This window comes from Berghia stephanieae, chromosome 5, assembly GCF_034508935.2.
Source record: "Berghia stephanieae isolate SIO BIC M18660-M18661 chromosome 5, UCSD_Bste_1.3, whole genome shotgun sequence".
Lineage (NCBI taxonomy): Eukaryota > Metazoa > Mollusca > Gastropoda > Nudibranchia > Aeolidiidae > Berghia > Berghia stephanieae.
The window spans coordinates 63,515,143-63,535,142 of NC_088364.1; the positions used below are offsets into that span (position 1 = coordinate 63,515,143).

The window sequence follows — 20,000 nt, forward strand, 5'->3', positions numbered from 1 at the left end:
CAAAATCGTTATATTATAGAAAAAAGAAAATAAATAGTTGACACTTGATGAATGGGCTACCACCCCACGGTGCCTGGAAGACAACACTGCCATAATAATATACAAGGACAAGGGAAAAAAAAAACATTTTAAAAATTTTGGCCAGGAAACCTAATCTTCCAAATATCAATCGATTGAAAATGTCCCTCCCTCATCTTGTCAGTCAAAACTCTCAAACCTTGGACTAACTTGAATACTTTGTCAAAGTCCCAGGATGAGTTTATTTTTTTATTTATTTATTTATTTTTTTTTTTGACAGGGTCATTTTAATTGGCAGATTTAGATGATATGTGAAAGAAGAGTTTTCTGACCAAATTTTCTAAAATGTGTTTTTTTTTTGTTTTTTTTTTGTTTGTTTGTTTGTTTGTTTTTTTTCTTTCAGAGTTAGTCATAATGTTGAGTGGATGATAATAATCACTCTATAACGCTTTATCCAATGTGGAAGTCGGTATTTCCTTTCAGTCTTTGATGCTGCCGACACAGTTATTAAAAGCCTTATATCCCGTTGGATGCCAATATCCGATCTTTTCATTGATCTGAGGCTCTATACACACACACACACACACACACACACACGATGTGGCCTACATCCTCTAAACGGTGCTAATATTGGTGTAAAACTAATAAATAGAGGTGCCAAAATGAGTCAATAAATGGAGATTAAGATAAAGGGAGTAAAACTGACTCCTGAATAAACAACACAAAATAAACGACGTTTCGACAACCAATATTGGTGACATTTCGATTGCTGAACATTGAATTAATTAATAGCCAAAATATGAAAGGTTAGTTACAGTGTTTATGATTTATCTGGCAGAATGAAAGCATTCATAAAGCGTAAGAACCTGGGATATCACATCTATATTGTGCGGCTATGTGGTCTAGTGGTACGACACTCGCTTTCGGATCGGAAGGTCCTGGGTTCGAGCCTCGCGTTGGGCGCATAGTTGAGTCCTTGGAGACGGCTCTTTACTCACATTCTCTCACCGTACTCAGGTGTAAAATGAGGACCTGGCCGTAAACATCGTTATCTTAGTTCGAAAAATTGTAATATCGCCTAACAGGCGGCATGTCCTACATGTTAAATGTTGCTGTTGACCAGGGACCCCTTGTAAAGCGCTATGAGCACGTTTAGTGGATATTGAGCTATATAAAGGTCATTTAAAAAAAAAATTAAATCCACTTTGGCTTTTAAAATTTGATGATTTTATTCCAACAGGAATGGACAGGTTGGTCCACCGATTCACAGTTTGAAGTTGAGCTTTATTATAGCGCATTATCCACTGAAGCGCTTTACAAGGGGTCCCTGATCAACAGCAACACGTAAAACGTAGGACGAGACATGGCGCCTGTTAGGCGATATTACAATTTATTTCCCGACAGGGACAACGCTGTTAACGTCCAGGAACTCATTTTACACCTGACTACGGTGAGAGAATGTGAGTAAAGAGCCTTTTCCTAGGACTCAACTATGCGCTGAGCAAGGCTCGAACCCAGGACCTTCCGCACAACATATTATGTGGTCAAGAAAGGAAAACCCCAAACAAACACACAAAAACAAAACAAAAACAAAAAAAAAAACAAAACAAACAAGCCAAAAAAAAAACAACAAAAAAACCCAACAAAACAAAAAACAAACAAAAAACCCCAAAAAAGTTCATATTATGATTTGGGCAGAAATATTTTTCTTTATAATATTGTATCGTTTGATATAGTACCGTTTAATAGCGTATCGTATCAATAAAGAGCGAATAAAGCTTTATATTTTGTGTTACTGTCATGAATCGGTAACATGTTTCAAAGTTTTGAAATCACCAACATTTATTGTTAATTGACATACTATTTCGGAACAGACGGTCCCAGGTTTGAGAGATTTTGTCTTTGCTAAGATGAGGATCATTTAAATCGATTGACATTTGAAGGACGAATTTTCTCGCCAAATGGGGTTCAACAGTCGTGACGTCACTTCTCTCCTAATGACGCAGTGTAACTTTGTAACTGGTTCTAAACTATCGGAACAATGGCGGTCGCCATTATCTCCATTACCGACATTATGAAATACTTCTCCGACGATCATTAAAGTGTATCCAGAGGAGAAGAACATTATAAATCATGTTTTGACTTTTATACATACTGATCACATTATTACAAGTGAAAGAGTTCTAACCAGCATGAAGAATAAAAATTACAGATTTTCTTTGTTTAGAACCAAGCTGTTGGTTGCTAGGCGGACGTGACATCAGGCTATTGATTCCTATTGATAAAAGTATACGTGTCTTTCCAGAGCAGGGCGGTTAACGGATTAATCCCAGAGTGATGTCCCTTTGTTTGTCCAGCTGTCTGACTTTTGTTGGCACTTTTCTTTGTTTTATTAGAACAAAATCATTCCAGAGCAACAACAAGGTGGGGAATTTTCAATTTGTGGGGATGAAAGTGTGGATGTTGCTGAAATGGGAGTCCAGGAAAATGGAAATTGGTCCAACATAACATGCCCTTTGCTCGGCGCATTGTTGAGTCATTGGAGAAGGCTCTTTACTCACATTCTCTCACCGTACTCAGGTGTAAAATGAGTACATGGGAGTTAACAGCGTTGTCTCTGTTCGAAAAAAAATTGTAATATTGTCTAACAAGCGTCATGTCCAGTCCTAAATGTTATATGTTGCTATTGCCAGGGACCCCTAGTAAAGCGCTTTAAGCACGTTTAGTGAATATTGCGCTATATATAAGCTCAACTAAAAAAAAATGTCAACATAGTATTGCGCACGCGTCTCTCTTATCAACTGAGGAAATCTATCGTTTGGTTAATGCGATATCACTACATTAAAAATGTTATCATATACATACTTTTATAAAATAAAAATATAGATAACCCATAAATTTATTTTGATGAAAAGTTCACAGTGCTGATGCACCAATTAAATCGTTTCTCAGCGATTTTTTAGACTGTGAGTTACCGAACCGTTAAGTCAGTGAGTTCACGAAGGGTTATCTTAATCTAGGGTGCATTCCTTATTTTTTTCATTCTTTGTAACACATCACCGTGAATTTTTCATCAAAATAAGTTCATTGGTTATATTTTTATTTTATAATTAAAAGTATGTTTATATCATTTTGAAAGTGATTACATGATTATACGAAATAAAATTTTACTTCTAAACGTGAAAAAAAAAAAAAAAACAAAAAAACAAACAAACAAAAAAAACCCACTTTGTTTTGGTCACAAAAATGCTGACAGGTAGAGCAATGCTCATCTAGCTATGATGACGTCATAATCCATTTCCGCTACTTCCAGACTGCCGTCATCTTGCTGACATCATTCGTCAAAACATCCGCCCCCCCCCCCCCCCCCCCCAACCCCGAACCTCCCCCCCCCCCCTACCCTCTATCTCATGTACAACACGTGTTTGGATGGCCGGATGCATTCAGCAATTTCTGTATATTATTATCTATGTAATTAGATGGTTCCTCTGTGATCTCTCGTTGCTAAGCCTGTCAAGCCCCGTTTGCGCGCGCGCGTGTGTATGTGTGTGAGAGAAAGAAAGAAAGAAAGAGAGAGAGAGAGAGAGAGAGAGAGAGAGAGAGAGAGAGAGAGAGAGAGAGAGAGAGAGAGAGAGAGAGAGAGAGAGCATAGTTATGTCAGTTGTTATACGAGTTGCAAGCACCTGAGGAAGGCGTAAGAGCTGTTTGTATAATATGAAGAAGCGGGTAAGATAGAACGATCACGTCACTCGGGTATTTGTTATTGCTTTTTGTCATCCGCGTTTATGAGTAATTCTCAATAAACTGTATTAACCAGACTATAAACGTTCAAGGTTACACACAGATTTGTGTGTTGGTCCGTTATACTTCCGGATGGCAATGTTATGGGCTCCTTAGCCAAGCGCATACTATCTATATTGTAAAGTTCAAAGTAATCCAGAGACCCGAGCAATTGGAACAGCCGTGTTATGAGGGCTAACATATTATTTCAACACCACGGGCTATTTTCTGGGGCAATGTCTGTTTATTGGTGTTTCGTGTTCACTTAAGGGGTACATGTAAAATTACCGTGGGGATTGGCTGGCAAGAAAAATAGAGAGAGAGACAGAGAGAGAGAGAGACAGAGAGAGAGAGAGAGAGAGAGAAGAAATTTTCCACAATTTTCCAGTTTCCAGTTACATTTTCCAGAGAATTTACACACACACACACACACACACACACACAGATATAGAGACAGATAGACACACACACACACAGAGAGAGAGAGAGAGAGAGAGAGAGAGAGAGAGAGAGAGAGGGAGAGAGAGAGAGAGAGAGAGAGAGAGAGAGAGAGAGAGAGAGAGAGAGAGAGAGAGCATGTCGGTTCCAGTGAAATGTTATTTTTCAATTCTGGTGTCGACAGGCCAATTTAATCTGCTATTTCATTTCATGAAGTTGGGATCGTATGAATATGGTGGACATGGGGGGAATGGGGGGGGGGGGGGGATGGGGGCGGGGTGGGGGTGGGGGGGGGGGGGGGGGGGGTAAGTGAGGTGGGGGATGATGGGATACCATGATGGGGTGATGTGGCAATGGGTTTCTTTTTGAGTGCTGGTACGTTTTATCTGGGTGAGTGGAGGAGGTGGGTGTTGTGAGTATTCGATTTAAATGCAATGCATCTATAGGTAAAAGCAAAACAAAAACAAACAAAAACAAAATAAACACATACACACACAGACACAGACACACACACACACGCACTCATACACACACACACACAATCTCTCTCTCTCTCTCTCTTTCTCTCTCTCTCTCTCTCTCTCTCTTTCTCTCTCTCCCAATTCCGTGTAACCAGAGATTATGTCCGTGACACCGAGAAAGCTTGATTGTTGATCGAATTTCATTTTCAGATAATTTTTGGTTGTTGATCGAATGGAAATGGGGTTCTAGGGCGGACATTGGATAGAATTAAATCTTCTTCTTCTTCTTCTTCCGAAAAAAGATAATAATAATATCGCTTTACAGGCTTAACGTCTGTCTGTCTCGTCTCCCACATGTTCAACTTTTGTTTTTGGTCAGGGACCCTTTGTAAAAAGCGCTTTAAGTTTAGTAGATATTGCGTTATTTCAAAGCTCAAGTTTTTGGTGTTGTTGTTGTTGTGGATTTGGATGGGGATATATGGGATGTGACTCACCGTCACAATATGGTACTATATCTGGGTGATTGTTGAACATATATTGATTGCTGAACATAGAAATGATTGCTGAACATAGAAATGATTGCTGAACATAGAAATGATTGCTGAACAGAGAATGATTGCTGAACATAGAAATGATTGCTGAACATAGAAATGATTGCTGAACATAGAAATGATTGCTGAACAGAGAAATGATTGCTGAACGTATATTTTATGGTTAAAATGTTTTATACGTGCGAGTACGGAATATATATATATATATAAATATATATATATATATATATATATATATATATATATATATATATATATATATATATGTATATATATATATATATATATATATATATATATATATATATATATATATATATATATATTATATATATATGCAGGTCTGATAACTGAAATCCAATTGTGGGCCTGTTTTAACATTGTTGTACTGGAGAATATTGTTTTGCCTTGATTAAAGAGTATTTCCTTTACAACAATGAGACCATAACAATTTGGGTTATCGGACCTTTAAACAAGCACACATTGAGACAGGTGTTCCAGGTGGCGAGATGGTTTTGTTGTATATACCAATGGAATTTTAACAAGTACCATTAGACTAGGGTTTGTGTCTGCTAGACACGTTTGATGTATGAAGGAAGGTACGTACACACTGCTTTATGGTTATGGTAGGGGTGGGGGGTAGGGTGGGGTAACGACTCACACAAGCAATTAGGGTGGAAAGGGGGAGGGTGGTGGAGGACGTAACGACTCACAAACGCAATTAAGGTGGAAAAGTGTGTGTGGGGGGGGGGGGGGCGGGGGGATGGTTGAGTTCTCGAATTCCCCAACTCGGAATCAATTTGGAAAGCAACGAAATTTCTGTAGCTTTGAAAGAAATAGGAAATCGTGTGCATGAAACAGTGACAGGCAAAGCTGAAAGAAAAATACCCCCCCCCCCAAATAAACAAACCCAAAAAACTTGAGATTTAAGAGAAATATAGAGCAATATTCACTGAACGTGCTCAAAGCGCTTTATTAAAGGTTCCTGACCAACAGCAACATGTGATAAAAAGAACGAGACATGACGCCTGTTAGGCGATATTACAAAGTTTGTTTTTTTTTCGACAGAGAAAGCGCTGTTAACGGCTAGGTACTCATTTTACACTTGAGTTTGGTGAAAGGATATTAGTAAAGAGCCTTTTTCAAGGACTCAACTATGCGCCGAGCGAGGCTCGAATCCAGGCCCTTCCGATCCGAAAGCGAGTGTCATACCACAAGACCACATAGCCGCACAAAGAGCATAAAAAAAAAACAAAACAAAAACACATCCCAAAATATCAGCCTGTCATCAGGAGGTCTGAGGTTCGATCCCCAGTCATGGCAGGTTGATGTGTTGGGATCTCTTCCCCCCCCCCCCCCCTGTATTCTCCCCCCTGCTTTGTCTAACTGTTTCATATACATAATATTTCCATTAGTCTCTGTTTTCTATCGTGCACAAGATCCTGCTTCCTACTTCGTCAGTTTTCATGCAAACCTTTTGTGACCAAGGCATGTAAATGTTTTGTTAAATTTATATAGAAGGACTGAAATGAGGATGATATATATATTACCTTTCCGTGTGCTCGGGGTCATTGGTCACTTTGCAAAGTTTGCTCAAAATAACGCACATAGTGAAAAGTGTTCACAGTTTGAGAAAAATATCCAACATCACAATTGGTCATTTTGCTCAGCGTGACTTATGGGTTTGTTTACAACTTCCATTAGCACATCAGCGTGTTTACATTTAATGAAAAATGCCCAATCCTTGTACACCGCAACAAATCATGTGATCGATGACTAGGTTGGACGAAAACATGAATATATAGATCGCTCCCATTGACGTTATTCGGCTCTTTGGTATATTTTAGTAAGCCCATTTTTTGAGTAGTTCTCACTGAATTATTTCAATCAGATTATTGAACGCTTAAGGTTACACATAGTTTTGTGTGTTGATATGTTATTTCCTGCTGGCTGATGTTGTTGAGCTTTTTAACTAAACGCATAGCGTCATTAGGCAAGGTAGAGGGATTGTTACTGATGCTTTCATTTGTGAGTGAGTGGAAAATTGTGTTATAATGTTTGGTTTATTGTGGGTTTTGAGGTTATGTGTACTAACGTTTTCAATAATATCCTGTTGGTTCCTGTGAAGTGTTTTGTGCATGACGGATATTCGTTTTGTCATTTTGTACATCATGATGATGGTGTTATGATGATGATGATGATGATGATGATGACTACGACGGCAACGATGATGATGACGATAAGGTTGATGATGATGATGATGATGATGATGATAAAAATAATAATAATAATAATAATAATAATAATAATAATAATAATAATAATAATAATAATAATAATAATATTAATAATAATAATAATTAAAAATAATAATAATAATAATAATAATAATAATAATAATAATAATAATAATAATAATAATAATATTAATAATAATAATAATTAAAAATAATAATAATAATAATAATAATAATAATAATAATAATATTAATAATAATAATAATTAAAAATAATAATAATAATAATAATAATAATAATAATAATAATAATAATAATAATAATAATAATAATAATAATAATATAATAATAATGATAATGATAATGATAATGATAATAATAATAATGATGATGATGATGATGATGATGATGATGATGATGACGAGGTGTTACACATCCACATACACAACCCAGGTAAATGAGATGTGAAGAGTGATAAAGACAATTTATGTCATCATCAATCTCGCAAAGGTATTTATTTATTTATTCCTGTAACCGATACAACATTGCTACCCTTGTCTGAATTACCGACAAACACATATTTAAAATTTTGGCCAGAAAACTCCTCCTTCAAATATCGATAGAATAAAATGATCTTCGCAAAACTGCCGTACAGCGATAAAACCCCGTATAATGGCAAAACCCGATTTTACAGGAGAGCCGAAAAACTGTTCATATTTATTTTACTTCAAATTTTTACAATAACTGTGCGGAGAATTGATGCACATTTGATATCAATCGAAAGGTCTTTTTTATTTTTTATTCTATAACTTTTGATGTATAAAAATAAAAAATAAAGACCTGGACTATTCGGAAATATGAATTTACTGTTGTATGGAGTTTTGTGGCTGTACGGCAGAAAAGCGATGACGAATTCGATAGTCTCAGGTTTGATAGTTTGTTTTGTTTTTTTTTTTTTTTTTGCCAAAATGAGGGTCATTTTAATCGAATGATATTTGAAGGGCGAATCTTTTGGCCTGAATTTTGAAAACGGTCTTTTTTTTTGGTTACGGCACACAGAGACAGAGGGGTAGAAGATAATAATAATAATAATAATAATAATAATAATAATAATAATAATAATAATAATAATAATAATAATGATAGTAATAATAATAATAATAATAATAATAATAATAATAATAATAATAATAATAATAACAATAATAACAATAATAATAATAATAATAATAATAATAATAATAATAATAATAATAATAATAATAATAATAATAATAATGATAATAAATATCACTTATTATAGGGCTTTATCCCGTCTAAACAGGCACCCAGCGCTTTACATTGACATCAATTGAAATATACAAATACACAAACAGACGGATCATCAATTAATTACAGTTGAAACAAGTGGGTTTTTGTTTTTGTTGAGTTTTAAATAATTGAAGGGATGAGGATTTGAGCTTGAGCTTGAGATTTTATATAACGCAATATCCGCTAAACGTGCTCAACGCGCTTTACAAAGGGTCAAATGACCAACAACAACACGTAACGTGGAGAACGAGACACGTCGCCTATAATGCGATTTTACATTTTTTTTCCGACAGAGACAACGCTGTTAACGACTACGTACTCATTTTACACCTGGGTACGGTGAGAGAATGTGAGTAAAGAGCCTTTTCCAAGAACTCAACAATGCGTCGAGTCTCGAACCCAGGATTTTCTGATCCGAAAATGAGTGTCATACCACAAGACCACATAGCCGCACAGGATGGCCTAAGGGATGCTGGTAGGGAACTCCAACATTGAGGGGCGGCAAATTGAAGGAGTGCCACCAACCTTACGACGTACCGAAAACTAGAGGTGCCTAAATGAGCCATTAAGATAGAGAGAAAGATAAAGTGAGTAAGTGTCACTCATATATAAGGGAACAAAACAAACCCCCCCCCCCCCCCCCCAAAAAAAAAAAAAAAAAAAAAAAACAAAAATAAAAAAAAAACAAAAAAAAAAAAAAAAAAAACAAAAAAAAAAAAACGACGTTTCGGCCTTTGGCCTTCTTCAAGTAAACACGGCAAATGTTATATGCTAACGTATTTCGTGTTTACTTGAAGAAGGCCAAAGGCCGAAACGTCGTTTGTTTTGCGTTGTTCCCTTATATTATATGAGTCACATTTACTCACTTTATCTTTCTCTCCATCTTACGACGTGCCTTTGGCCGCACCAATTTGAGCGTATCATCACTCGATCTCAAGGATCTTATTGGAGCATAGTATACCTTTGAAAGATTGTTAATGAACAACGGGGACCCAGCGTGTATACTTGCCAATTATTCCGTTTTTGGCGGAATCATTCCTATTTTCACTATTCCTTTCTTTTTCGACTGTTCCGCCATTGTCTCTTAAATTCCGATTTTCAAACCAACTTTATAGATAGTTTGAAGATGACGTCACTCAGGTCTTTGTTATTGTTTTTTGCCATCCGCGTTTATGAGTAATGTTCACTGAACTGTTTTAACCCGACTATAAACGTTCATGGATACACACAGTTTTGAGTGTTGGTCCGTTATACTTCCGGATGGCAATGTTATGAGCTTCTTAGCCAAGCGCATACTATCTATAGATAGAATGCGCTTGGCCAAGGAGTTCACAACATTGCCATCCGGAAGTATAACGGACCAACACACAAACTCTGTGTAACCATGAACTTTTATAGTCTGGTTAAAACAGTTTAGTGAGAACAACTCACAAACGCGGATGGCAAAAACAATAACAATGCATACTATCTATAGATAGAACGAAGATGACGTCACTCCAGCCTTTGTTATTCTATTTTGCCATCCACGTTTGTGAGTGATTCTCACTAAACTTTATCAACCACACTATAAAAGTTCATGGTTACACACAGTTTTGTGTGTTGGTCCGTTATACTTCCGGATGGCAATGTTATGAGCTTCTTAGCCAAGCGCATACTATCTATTCAACACAGTAACACACCAACTACCAACCAACCTCAGGGGCTGGAAGGGTCGCTGCTCTCGTCATTGAAATGGAAATCCGTTGGTTGGAATTCACAACAATAACAACACAGGAAGGCTGATGACATTTTAAGTGACAATAATTAGGGAGCACTGGTGGGTGTGAGATAAAGATCTGACTCAGTGTGTATGGAATAGTGCCAGACAGAACAGTAAGAACAATACACCCCCCCCCCCCCAAAAAAAAAAAAAAAAAAAAAGAAATAAACAAACTAAACAAAACAATACAACCCCCCCCCCCCCAACAAAAAAAACAAAAAAAAAAAACAAAACAAACAAAAAGCAAAAAAAAAAAAACAACAAAAAATAAAGAAACAAACAAAAAAAAAAAAAAACCCCACCAAAACAACCTAACAAAAAGAGAAAAACCCAATCAAAACACAGTAAAGAGAAATAAAAAAAAAAAAAAAAAAAGAAAAAAAAAAACCCAAAGAAATAAAAGAAACGGGGAGATCGTGACTAACTCTTCTGTATGAGCTATCCATGACACCCCATTTGGGATAACTTAATGCCCACACGCATACGCATTTCCGCTGTAACCCCCTCCCCCCCCCCTCCCCTCACCCACCATCCCGCGTCAGAAAATTCCCATTTCTAATTTCTTGTATATTTTTTATATCTGCTTTGCCTGCCACTGTTTGACACACACACACACACACACACACACAACACACACACAACACACACACACAAACACACGCAAATACACACTTTTATTCGCAGCTTGTCAGATTTTGGCATTTTTATGACAAATCCGCCGCGATATGAAAAAAAGAAAATAATACACATTTAAGCGTTTAGGCCAGAAAAATTGTCCTTCAAATATCGACCTATTAAAATTGCCCACATCTTAGCAAAAGCTCTCAAACCTGGGATTTTAATACGTTCTCGGAAATAAGAGTTTTTGCCAATATGTGGGTCATTTTAATCGATCGATATTTGAAGGTCGAGATTTCTGGCCAAAACTTTAAATATTTAAATGTGTTATATTTTTTTTTCGGAGAAGGATAAAACTTGAATTAGCCAGGTAAATGTTAGACAAACATCCAACATAATATTGTGTTTACAGTTGCACCATGAATGGCAGCTCGTTTAAATTTCTACACCACTCTTGGGGTTGGAGTGGGTGGGGGGGGGGGGGGGGGGGGGGGTTGAATGTAATTTGTGTGTTCACTGCTCCTGAAACTCGCAACATCAGATCTAAATGTGTGTGTGTGTGTGTGTGTGTGTGTAAGGGGGGGGGTGTGAAACAGTGCCAGACATCAAAAATATACTTAAGACGGCTATAGCTATAGAAGGAACTACATTGACGTCACTCAGTACTTTTTGCCAGTCATTTTTATGAGTAGTTATTCTCACTAAATTCTATCAATCAGACTATAAACGTTTAAGGTTACACATAGTTTTGTGTGTCGGCACTTTATATCCGGCTGGCGAATGTTGTGAGTATTTTGTCTTAACCCGTAGTATCAATAGGTCCGTGGTCGTGCGAACGTCTGTGTGAATAATTATGCCTTAGTGAAACCAAAAAGTAGAACTTCGTTCCTTCATACTTCTAATTTATCGTTGTGTGAAGTTCTCAAGCTCTCTTCACCCATCTACCTTCTCTGTCTTCACGGGGACTTGTTCAACACTTGGCATTGAAATAATATTATTCCACTGGTGCTGTTTGTTTGTTTGTTGTTGTTTTGGGACTTCCAACCGTGAAAGTGGTGGAGTTTGTTTCTGTGACATGTATTTCTATGACTTGGAGTTTCTGCGTAGCCATCTTTAACATAATATAGTCTGACCGTCGCCATCGTTAACTTATGGCCCGACACTGACCAAAAAATGACGTCAAAAGACAAGTCTTTGGACGCAAAAGAAAACAAATCGTGAGTTGTATTCAATAGGTCAACCAATGAAATCGCTTGTTTCCTTGAGCTCTACTAACAACTCACTCGACGCTGCACAAACTTTAAAAATGACCTCAAACTATAAGTCCTAGAGGGTTCTAGCTAACATAAAGCCTGAGACTAGAACCCTCTAGGACTGGCAGTTTGACGTCATTTTTTAGGTTTGTGTAGCGTCTAGTGAGTTGTCGTTAGTAGAGCTCAAGGAAACAAGTTATTTCCTTGGTTGAACTATTGAATACAATTCACGATTTGTTTTCTTTTGTGGCAAAAGACTGGCATTTTGACGTCATTTTTTGGTCGGTGTCATGCTATATATATATCACTTTACGATGGCTACGCTAGAACCCTCTAGAACTTATAGTTTGACGTCATTTTTTAAAGGTTTGTTCAGCGTCTAGCGAGTTGTTGTTAGTAGTTTTCTAGGAAACAAGTGCCCCCATTGGATGAACTATTGAATACAACTCACGATTTGTTTTCTCAAACAGCCTCTTCCCCACACCCCATTAAAAACACAATTCATCAATACGTTTTTTAATTTTTTTAAATAATGTCAACAAGAATACAAAGATAAGATTTTAAAAATTAATTTAAAAAATGAACATTTTATTTGTGAATAACACTTCGTCATAATTTGAGATTTAATGAAAACAAAACGTTGGACTAATTTGACATTTATTTATTCTAGACGACCCGAGTCGTTATTTTTCTAGGCTCAAATATTTCTCATTAAATTCCAATATAATGCCACGTCTTTTCCCTCCCACCCCTCCCCTCCCCTGTAGGAAACTGTATATCCCGTTATACCAAACTCATCGCTCTCACAGAGTCAAGTCTGTCTGGGAAAAGTGGAGAAAAAAAGAATATAAGAATATATATATATATATATATATATATATATATATATATATATATATATATATATATATATATATATATATAATATATATATATATATATATATATATATATATATATATTGATTGAATCGTGTTTGATACAAATATGGTACGAAAAGTGCTCGACATGTAGTTCCGGAACCACTTCAAGAAACAACAACAGTCAACAAAACAACTCAGTCCTGAAGATGGCAAATTAAGCCTGAAACATTGATGTAGACTGCCCCAAACATTGTGGTAAATATTTTAAATAATATATATATATATATATATATATATATATATATATATATATAGATAGATAGTTCGAAGATGACGTCACTCAAGCCTTAGTTGTTATATTTTGCCATCCGCGTTTGTGAGTTATTCTCACTGAACTGTATTAACCAGACTATAAAAGTTCATGGTTACACATAGTTTTGTGTGTCGTCCGTTATACTTCCGGATGGCAATGTTATGAGCTTCTTAGCCAAGCGCATACTATCTATACGTTTACAAAAAGTTAAGCCAGAAAACTTGTACCTACTTAAATATCAATTGATTGAAATTACCCTTGTCTTGAGACTTTTGAGTGAATGCATTTTCTACCAAAGTCAGTCCCTGTAGGGCAGGGGGGGGGGGGGAGACGTGACATTATTTGGGAATTTAATGAGAAATATTTGAGTCTAGAAAAATAACAACTCGGGTCGTTTTGAATAAAATAATAGCTAATTATTAGTCCAATGTTTTGTTTTCATTAAATCAGTTATCATGAAGGATTTATAGTGATTTCTAGTGCCGTTCGCTTAAATGTCACTTATTTCGTATTTTGGCCGAAAATTCGCCCGTCAATCAATTATAATATGAGCACATTAATTCAGATATTGTCAAACGTGGGGCTTGCGAAATCTTCGTACAAGAGGTTCCAGGTATGAGAGCTTTTTTTGCTCACTTGGATAACGTGGGTGATTCCCGTTGACATCAGACATCTTGTTTGATGGATTATCTATCTATATTCATTTAATGGAATGCCTAGGCGATGGTATCTTATCATGCCGTGGCGGGATGGCATAATCTGAAATTAATTGTTTCTACAATGTGTATTTGATCCTATTCTGTATGATGGACCAATCTGGTCACATTGTTGTCATGTTAGTTTTTTTAACATATTATTATGTCGATAAAGAATTCATTCTATTTGATATATATATATATATATATATATATATATATATATATATATATATATATATATATATATATATATGACGCCATATCCCTGTCATGTTTTGGTTTTGTGCCGCATTGATGAAGGACTCATTGATTTGGATTGATGGCGTCATATCACTGTAATGTTTTGGTGTTGTAACGTATTGGTGGATGTGAAGTATTCATTTAATTTGGATTGGCGACGTCATATCAATGTAACGTTTTGATGTACCGTTTGGTGTATATGGACTCATTGATTTGGATTCATGACGTCATATCACTGTAACGTTTTGGTTTTATGACGTATTGGTGTATATGAATTTTGATTAAGGGCGTCATATCACCTTTAACGTTTTGGTCTTTTAACGCTTTGGCGCATATTTATTCATTTATTTTGTGTCGCTGTATGTAACGTTTCGGCATGTGATATAATAAAGTATTCAATCAATCAGGATTAGTGCCTTTCCAATCGAAATGGTAAGTCCATACCTAACCATCGTTACCTTATAGATAGAAAGAACTTGACGTCACTCAGGGAAGCGTATTCTTACTAAACTGTATTAACCAGACTATAAATATTCAAGATTACACATAGTTTTTTGTGTTGGTCCATTATACTTCCCGATGTCAATGTTGTTAGCTTCTTCGCCATTATTCATTAAAAAAAAAAATACCAATATCAAAAACCTGAGTGAGCTCAACTTCCTTCTATCTATATTCAACCAACGTGTACATATTATTTTCAGGTCTGCTGACCGAACACAGTTATGGGCCTGATATATGACAATAATATGGAGGGTGTTTTCATGACAACGAGGCAATGATAATAAGCGTTACTCAGCACTGACCAATCAGATTATTTCTTGCCATTTAGCCCGTTCTGTCCCCTGACTATTTATTTCATTTCCAGTCAACTGGTAACTGTGTATTCCACAGCTGCCATTTGTGCATGCAGAGAAACAAAAAAAAAAAAAAAAAAAAACAAACAAACAAAAAAAACAAAACAAAACAATTTATTCATGGTAGGTTTAAAATCTAATCCACATTTGCTGGATTCGACATTCCCAGGTTTTTAAAAGAGTTTTTGCCAACCCTCCTTTATTTGTAATTCTAGATCTTTTGATTATCCCATCATCTTCCTTTTTATTGGCGCTGAAATGACCTTAATGTGTTGCAAGCGCCGTAAAACCCCTAAAAACAAACAAACAAACAAACAAACAAAAAAAGGTGCGGGTCATTTTAATCGATCGATATTTTAAGGGACGAATTTTTTGTTGGCTAAATTGATAAAAGCCTGTTGCGTTGTGTTTATTTTCCCCTTCAGAGTAACTACGTGAGAATTGTAATGGATTCCATGGGCGGTCATTCATTTGTAATTGGATTTACAGGCAATCTTTGTCTTGTTGTTATCTCCCTTGGCCATGACTCCCTTCTTCCCCCGCCCAATCTCTGCCCTCATCCTCCTCTCATTCCAATCACCATTGTACGTCTTCCCTCTCCCCATCTCCCTCTTTCTCCGTTCTCCTTCTCTGCCCCTATTCCCTCCTCCTCCTCTTCCTCCTCTCATTCCAATTACCATTGTATCCATACTCTTTCCCTCCCTCTCCCTTCTTCCTCCATCTCCACCCCTATTCCCTCCAGTGCGGCTATGTGGTCTAGTGGTATAACACTCGCTTTCGGATCGGATGGTGTCCTGGGTTCGAGCCTCGCTCGGCGAATAGTTGAGGAGAAGATTCTTTACTCACATTGTCTCACCGTACTCAGGTGTAAAATGAGAGTACCTGCCCGTTGTTTCTCACCTCATTGCCCTCCTCTCCCTTGGCAATTGACTCTTTTCCCTCTCCTCCTCCCCCGCCTTCCCACCCCTCTCTATTCCGTCCCTCACGCACTCATTTTTACAGAGAAAAAGACGCACACAGACACAACCAGATAGTGAGAGGGAGAGAGAGAGAGAGAGAGAGAGAGAGAGAGAGAGAGAGAGAGAGAGAGAGAGAAAGACACACACACACACATACACATACACACACAGAGAAAAAGGGAGAAAGAGAGATGTAGAAAAAAATAGAGAGTATGAGAGAGAGAGAGAGAGAGAGAGAGAGAGAGAGAGAGAGAGAGGGGGGGGGGGGGGGGGTGAGGGGTCGGGGACCAAATAAGCTGATCGGGTGTAAGTCTTAAAATGTAAATATGTAAATAAATTTAATAAATAAATATTTATGTGGCATCAAAATGCCACGGCTAGTTCCCCCGCCCCCACACTAATACATTTACTTTAGGCAGAAGGCTTGTGTGTGTGTGTGTGTGTGTGTGTGTGTGTGTGTGCGTATGTGAAGGAGGGGGGGGGGGTAGTCAGGGTTGATGGATACTCATGTGTCACGAAAACGTATTGAATCTTTGTTCGAGAAAATCCTAGACTTCAACCCCCCCCCCCCCCCCCCCCCCCCCCCCCCCCCCCCCCCCCCCCCCCCCCCCCCCCCCCCGTCCAGTTGAAGGAACCGTTCGGTCTTACCTTCAAGAGCTCGGTGAAAATTCGAGTCGCATTTCACACGGGAAGATGAAATGGGGACAATGTATAATATAATTGTAGAAATTAACAATTAATCTCTCTCTCTCTCTCTCTCTCTCTCTCTCTCTCTCTCTCTCTCTCTCTCTCTCTCTCTCTCTCTCTCTCTCTCTTTTCAAACGACACCATCCTATCTATCAGATCTTTTAAGTCGTAATGATCCTCCTCGATCCCTAAGATCTAGAAATCAACTCCTCCTTCGTGTACCTAAAATAGTCTCGAAAACATTTTCTGATAGGGCATTTTCTCATGCCACCCCAAATGTGTGGAATTCATTGCCATTAGATGTTAGCAGTAGAGTATCTTCGACTGAAATGACAATCAAAAAGTGCCTTAAAACACACCTGATGAATTCTTCTTTGTCTTAATAATGTTATGAATGGAACTGTGTGCATATAAATAGTCCATGATATCTGAGAAGTTTAATTGTTACATGTGGGATGTATGCTTTCCCCTCATGTCAATGTGCGCCTAGAGCTGCGGCAACGCGGGATTGGCGCTATGTAAATATATCATCATCATCATCATCATCATCATCATCATCATCATCATCATCATCATCATTATTATTATTATTATTATTATTATTATTATTATTATTATTATTATTATTATTATTATTATTACTAATCAATCACCCAAATGACGTTCAAAGAAACAATAGCAAAGAGCCGAGTGACGTCATCTTCATTCATTCTATTCAACACTTCCGGTTTCCTCTCCTTTCAACGCTGTGTGATGTCGTAATGATTCCTCATCAGAGTTACCAGATTGTTTTAGGACAAATTGCCAAACAAAAAATGTCAAATTATGGTCTGGAAAAAATGCCAAATGGTCTGGAAAAACTGCCAAATTAAATGTCTTCAGTAGTCCTACAGAGCCATTGGTATTTCTATAGCGTGAAACGGACAATGGGGATCGCTTGCTATCTGTTGGATAGGACGGGAGTCTATCGCAAAGTGCTTTTCCCCCAGATCTAACAGATCCAGATACCCAATCGTGACAGAACAGAAAAGAAAAAAAAAAATCTCGACTGCACCCGGATCGATCTCAGTCTCTTTGTATGTGAAGCGAATGCTCTACCACCTGAATTCCGAGACCCCCAAGTGTCTTTAGGCATCACATTTAGTGCTAAAATACACAGAAATGTAGATAAAACATATATAGATAGAACGAAGATGACGTCACTCTGGTCTTCGTTAATTGGTTGTTTTTGTTTTTTTCCCCATTCATGTTTATGAGTTATTCTCACTTAAGTTTTTGGTCCGTTTTATTTCCCGATGGCAATGTTGTGAGTTTCTTAGTCAGGCGCATAATATCTTAATTTTCTTTTCATGTGGCCATGGAGTTTCTTAGTCAGGCGCATAATATCTTAATTGTCTTATCATGTGGCCATGACTATGTCATTATGTCTTGTTATTTTAGGAGTGACTATTGGTCACTATGTTTCTTAGGCCTCTGAAAAAAATTCGAGCCAAGATTATGGATTGAAGGCTTTCTGTAAAGGGTGATCCCTTCAGTTCTTAGATTATTTACTATTTGTACAGTGAGGTCTCAAAAGTGGCATATTTTGCATTGCGCAAGAGCGTACTTTATTTCGCGATTTCAAATCGCCATAACTTTTAAAAAATTTATTAACATTTAAAAATACTTTTTTTTTCTGTTCTGACCCAGAACGCATAACGCAATTTGAATTTTGGTCTGGAATACGTAATGTTTGTCATAAGTGTGTCTAGTTATGTATTAAATAGCTAAGATTGAGTGATTTTAATAAAATGCTACCAGCCCCCCCCCCCCCCCATGCCAAAAAAAACCCCAAACAAACAACAAAAACAAAACAAAAATAAAATTAAAAAAAGCAAAGAAAAAAAAAAACAACAACAAAAAACAAAAACCAAGCCCAATTTTTCCATGCCAAGCGGCTTTAAAAAAAAAAAAAGAAATGCCAAGCTTTTTTTTTTTTTAGAATTTGGCCTTAAAAGCGACGAATGGCAACCCTGTTACACACTGACGACACAACAACAAGTCTTATGGAACATTTTAAATCTGGTTACATAGGAAAGCTTTCGCCTCTTTTATCCGGCACATCCCGTCACATCCGGCCTGGTGTTTTGGTTCCTATCATAGAAACCTAGTGTATAGAGGGCATTGGTCTCTAGATTGCTATGGTTCCAACACAAGTTGAAAATAGAGTTAACGTAACAGTTCTAGTACGCAATACCCAATGGGAACACTGCCATGCTAGGAAAAAAAAGTATCCCATTGTAAAAGATTTTGGCCTGAAAAGTCTTCCTTCAAATATCGGTCGATTAAAATGACTCGCATCTAGTCAAACACTCCCAAACATGGGAGTTCAAATGAGAGTTTTTTTCTCTCCCAAGATGAGGGTCATTTTAATCGATCAATATTTGACGGACGAGTTTTCTGGCCAAAATCAATTTTGTCCCCCATAAAGTGACGAAACAATTTTCAAAGATTTTCTGCCAGAAATCTGATACAGTCACTGTCGATGGATGAATGCCGTTCGCTCGTGTCATCAACGCCTACCCCGCATCTCTCATTTTTCTTTAGTGTCTCGTTAATTGTGATTTTTTTATTGGAATAAAGATGAAACCCGAAACGTCCACATTTGTCATTTAGATCGAAGCTTCTATTTTACGTTATTATTGTGAATAAATAAAGTAATTCGGTCTTGCTCTGAGCGGCGCATTGTGGAGTACTTGGAAAAAGGCTCTTTAACCCGCATTCTCTCACCGTACTCAGGTGTAAAATGAGTACATGGCCGTTAACTCTGTTGTCTCTGTCGGAAAGAAAAATGTAATATCGCCTAACAGGCGTCAGATCTCGTCCTGCATGTTAACTATTGATGGCTTTCGACAGATAGTAAAGCGATTTGAACACGTTTAGTGGGTCTTGGGCTGAATAAATGCAGAGCTTGTTATTT

At 37.2% G+C, this 20,000-nt stretch overlaps 1 protein-coding gene across 1 annotated transcript in view; it reads left to right on the forward strand.

The window, feature by feature from the left end:
• The window catches only part of LOC144973386 (cAMP-dependent protein kinase regulatory subunit), a 182,398-nt gene that overhangs the window by 9,682 nt on the left and 152,716 nt on the right, over positions 1 to 20,000 (forward strand). The window lies entirely within an intron of this gene.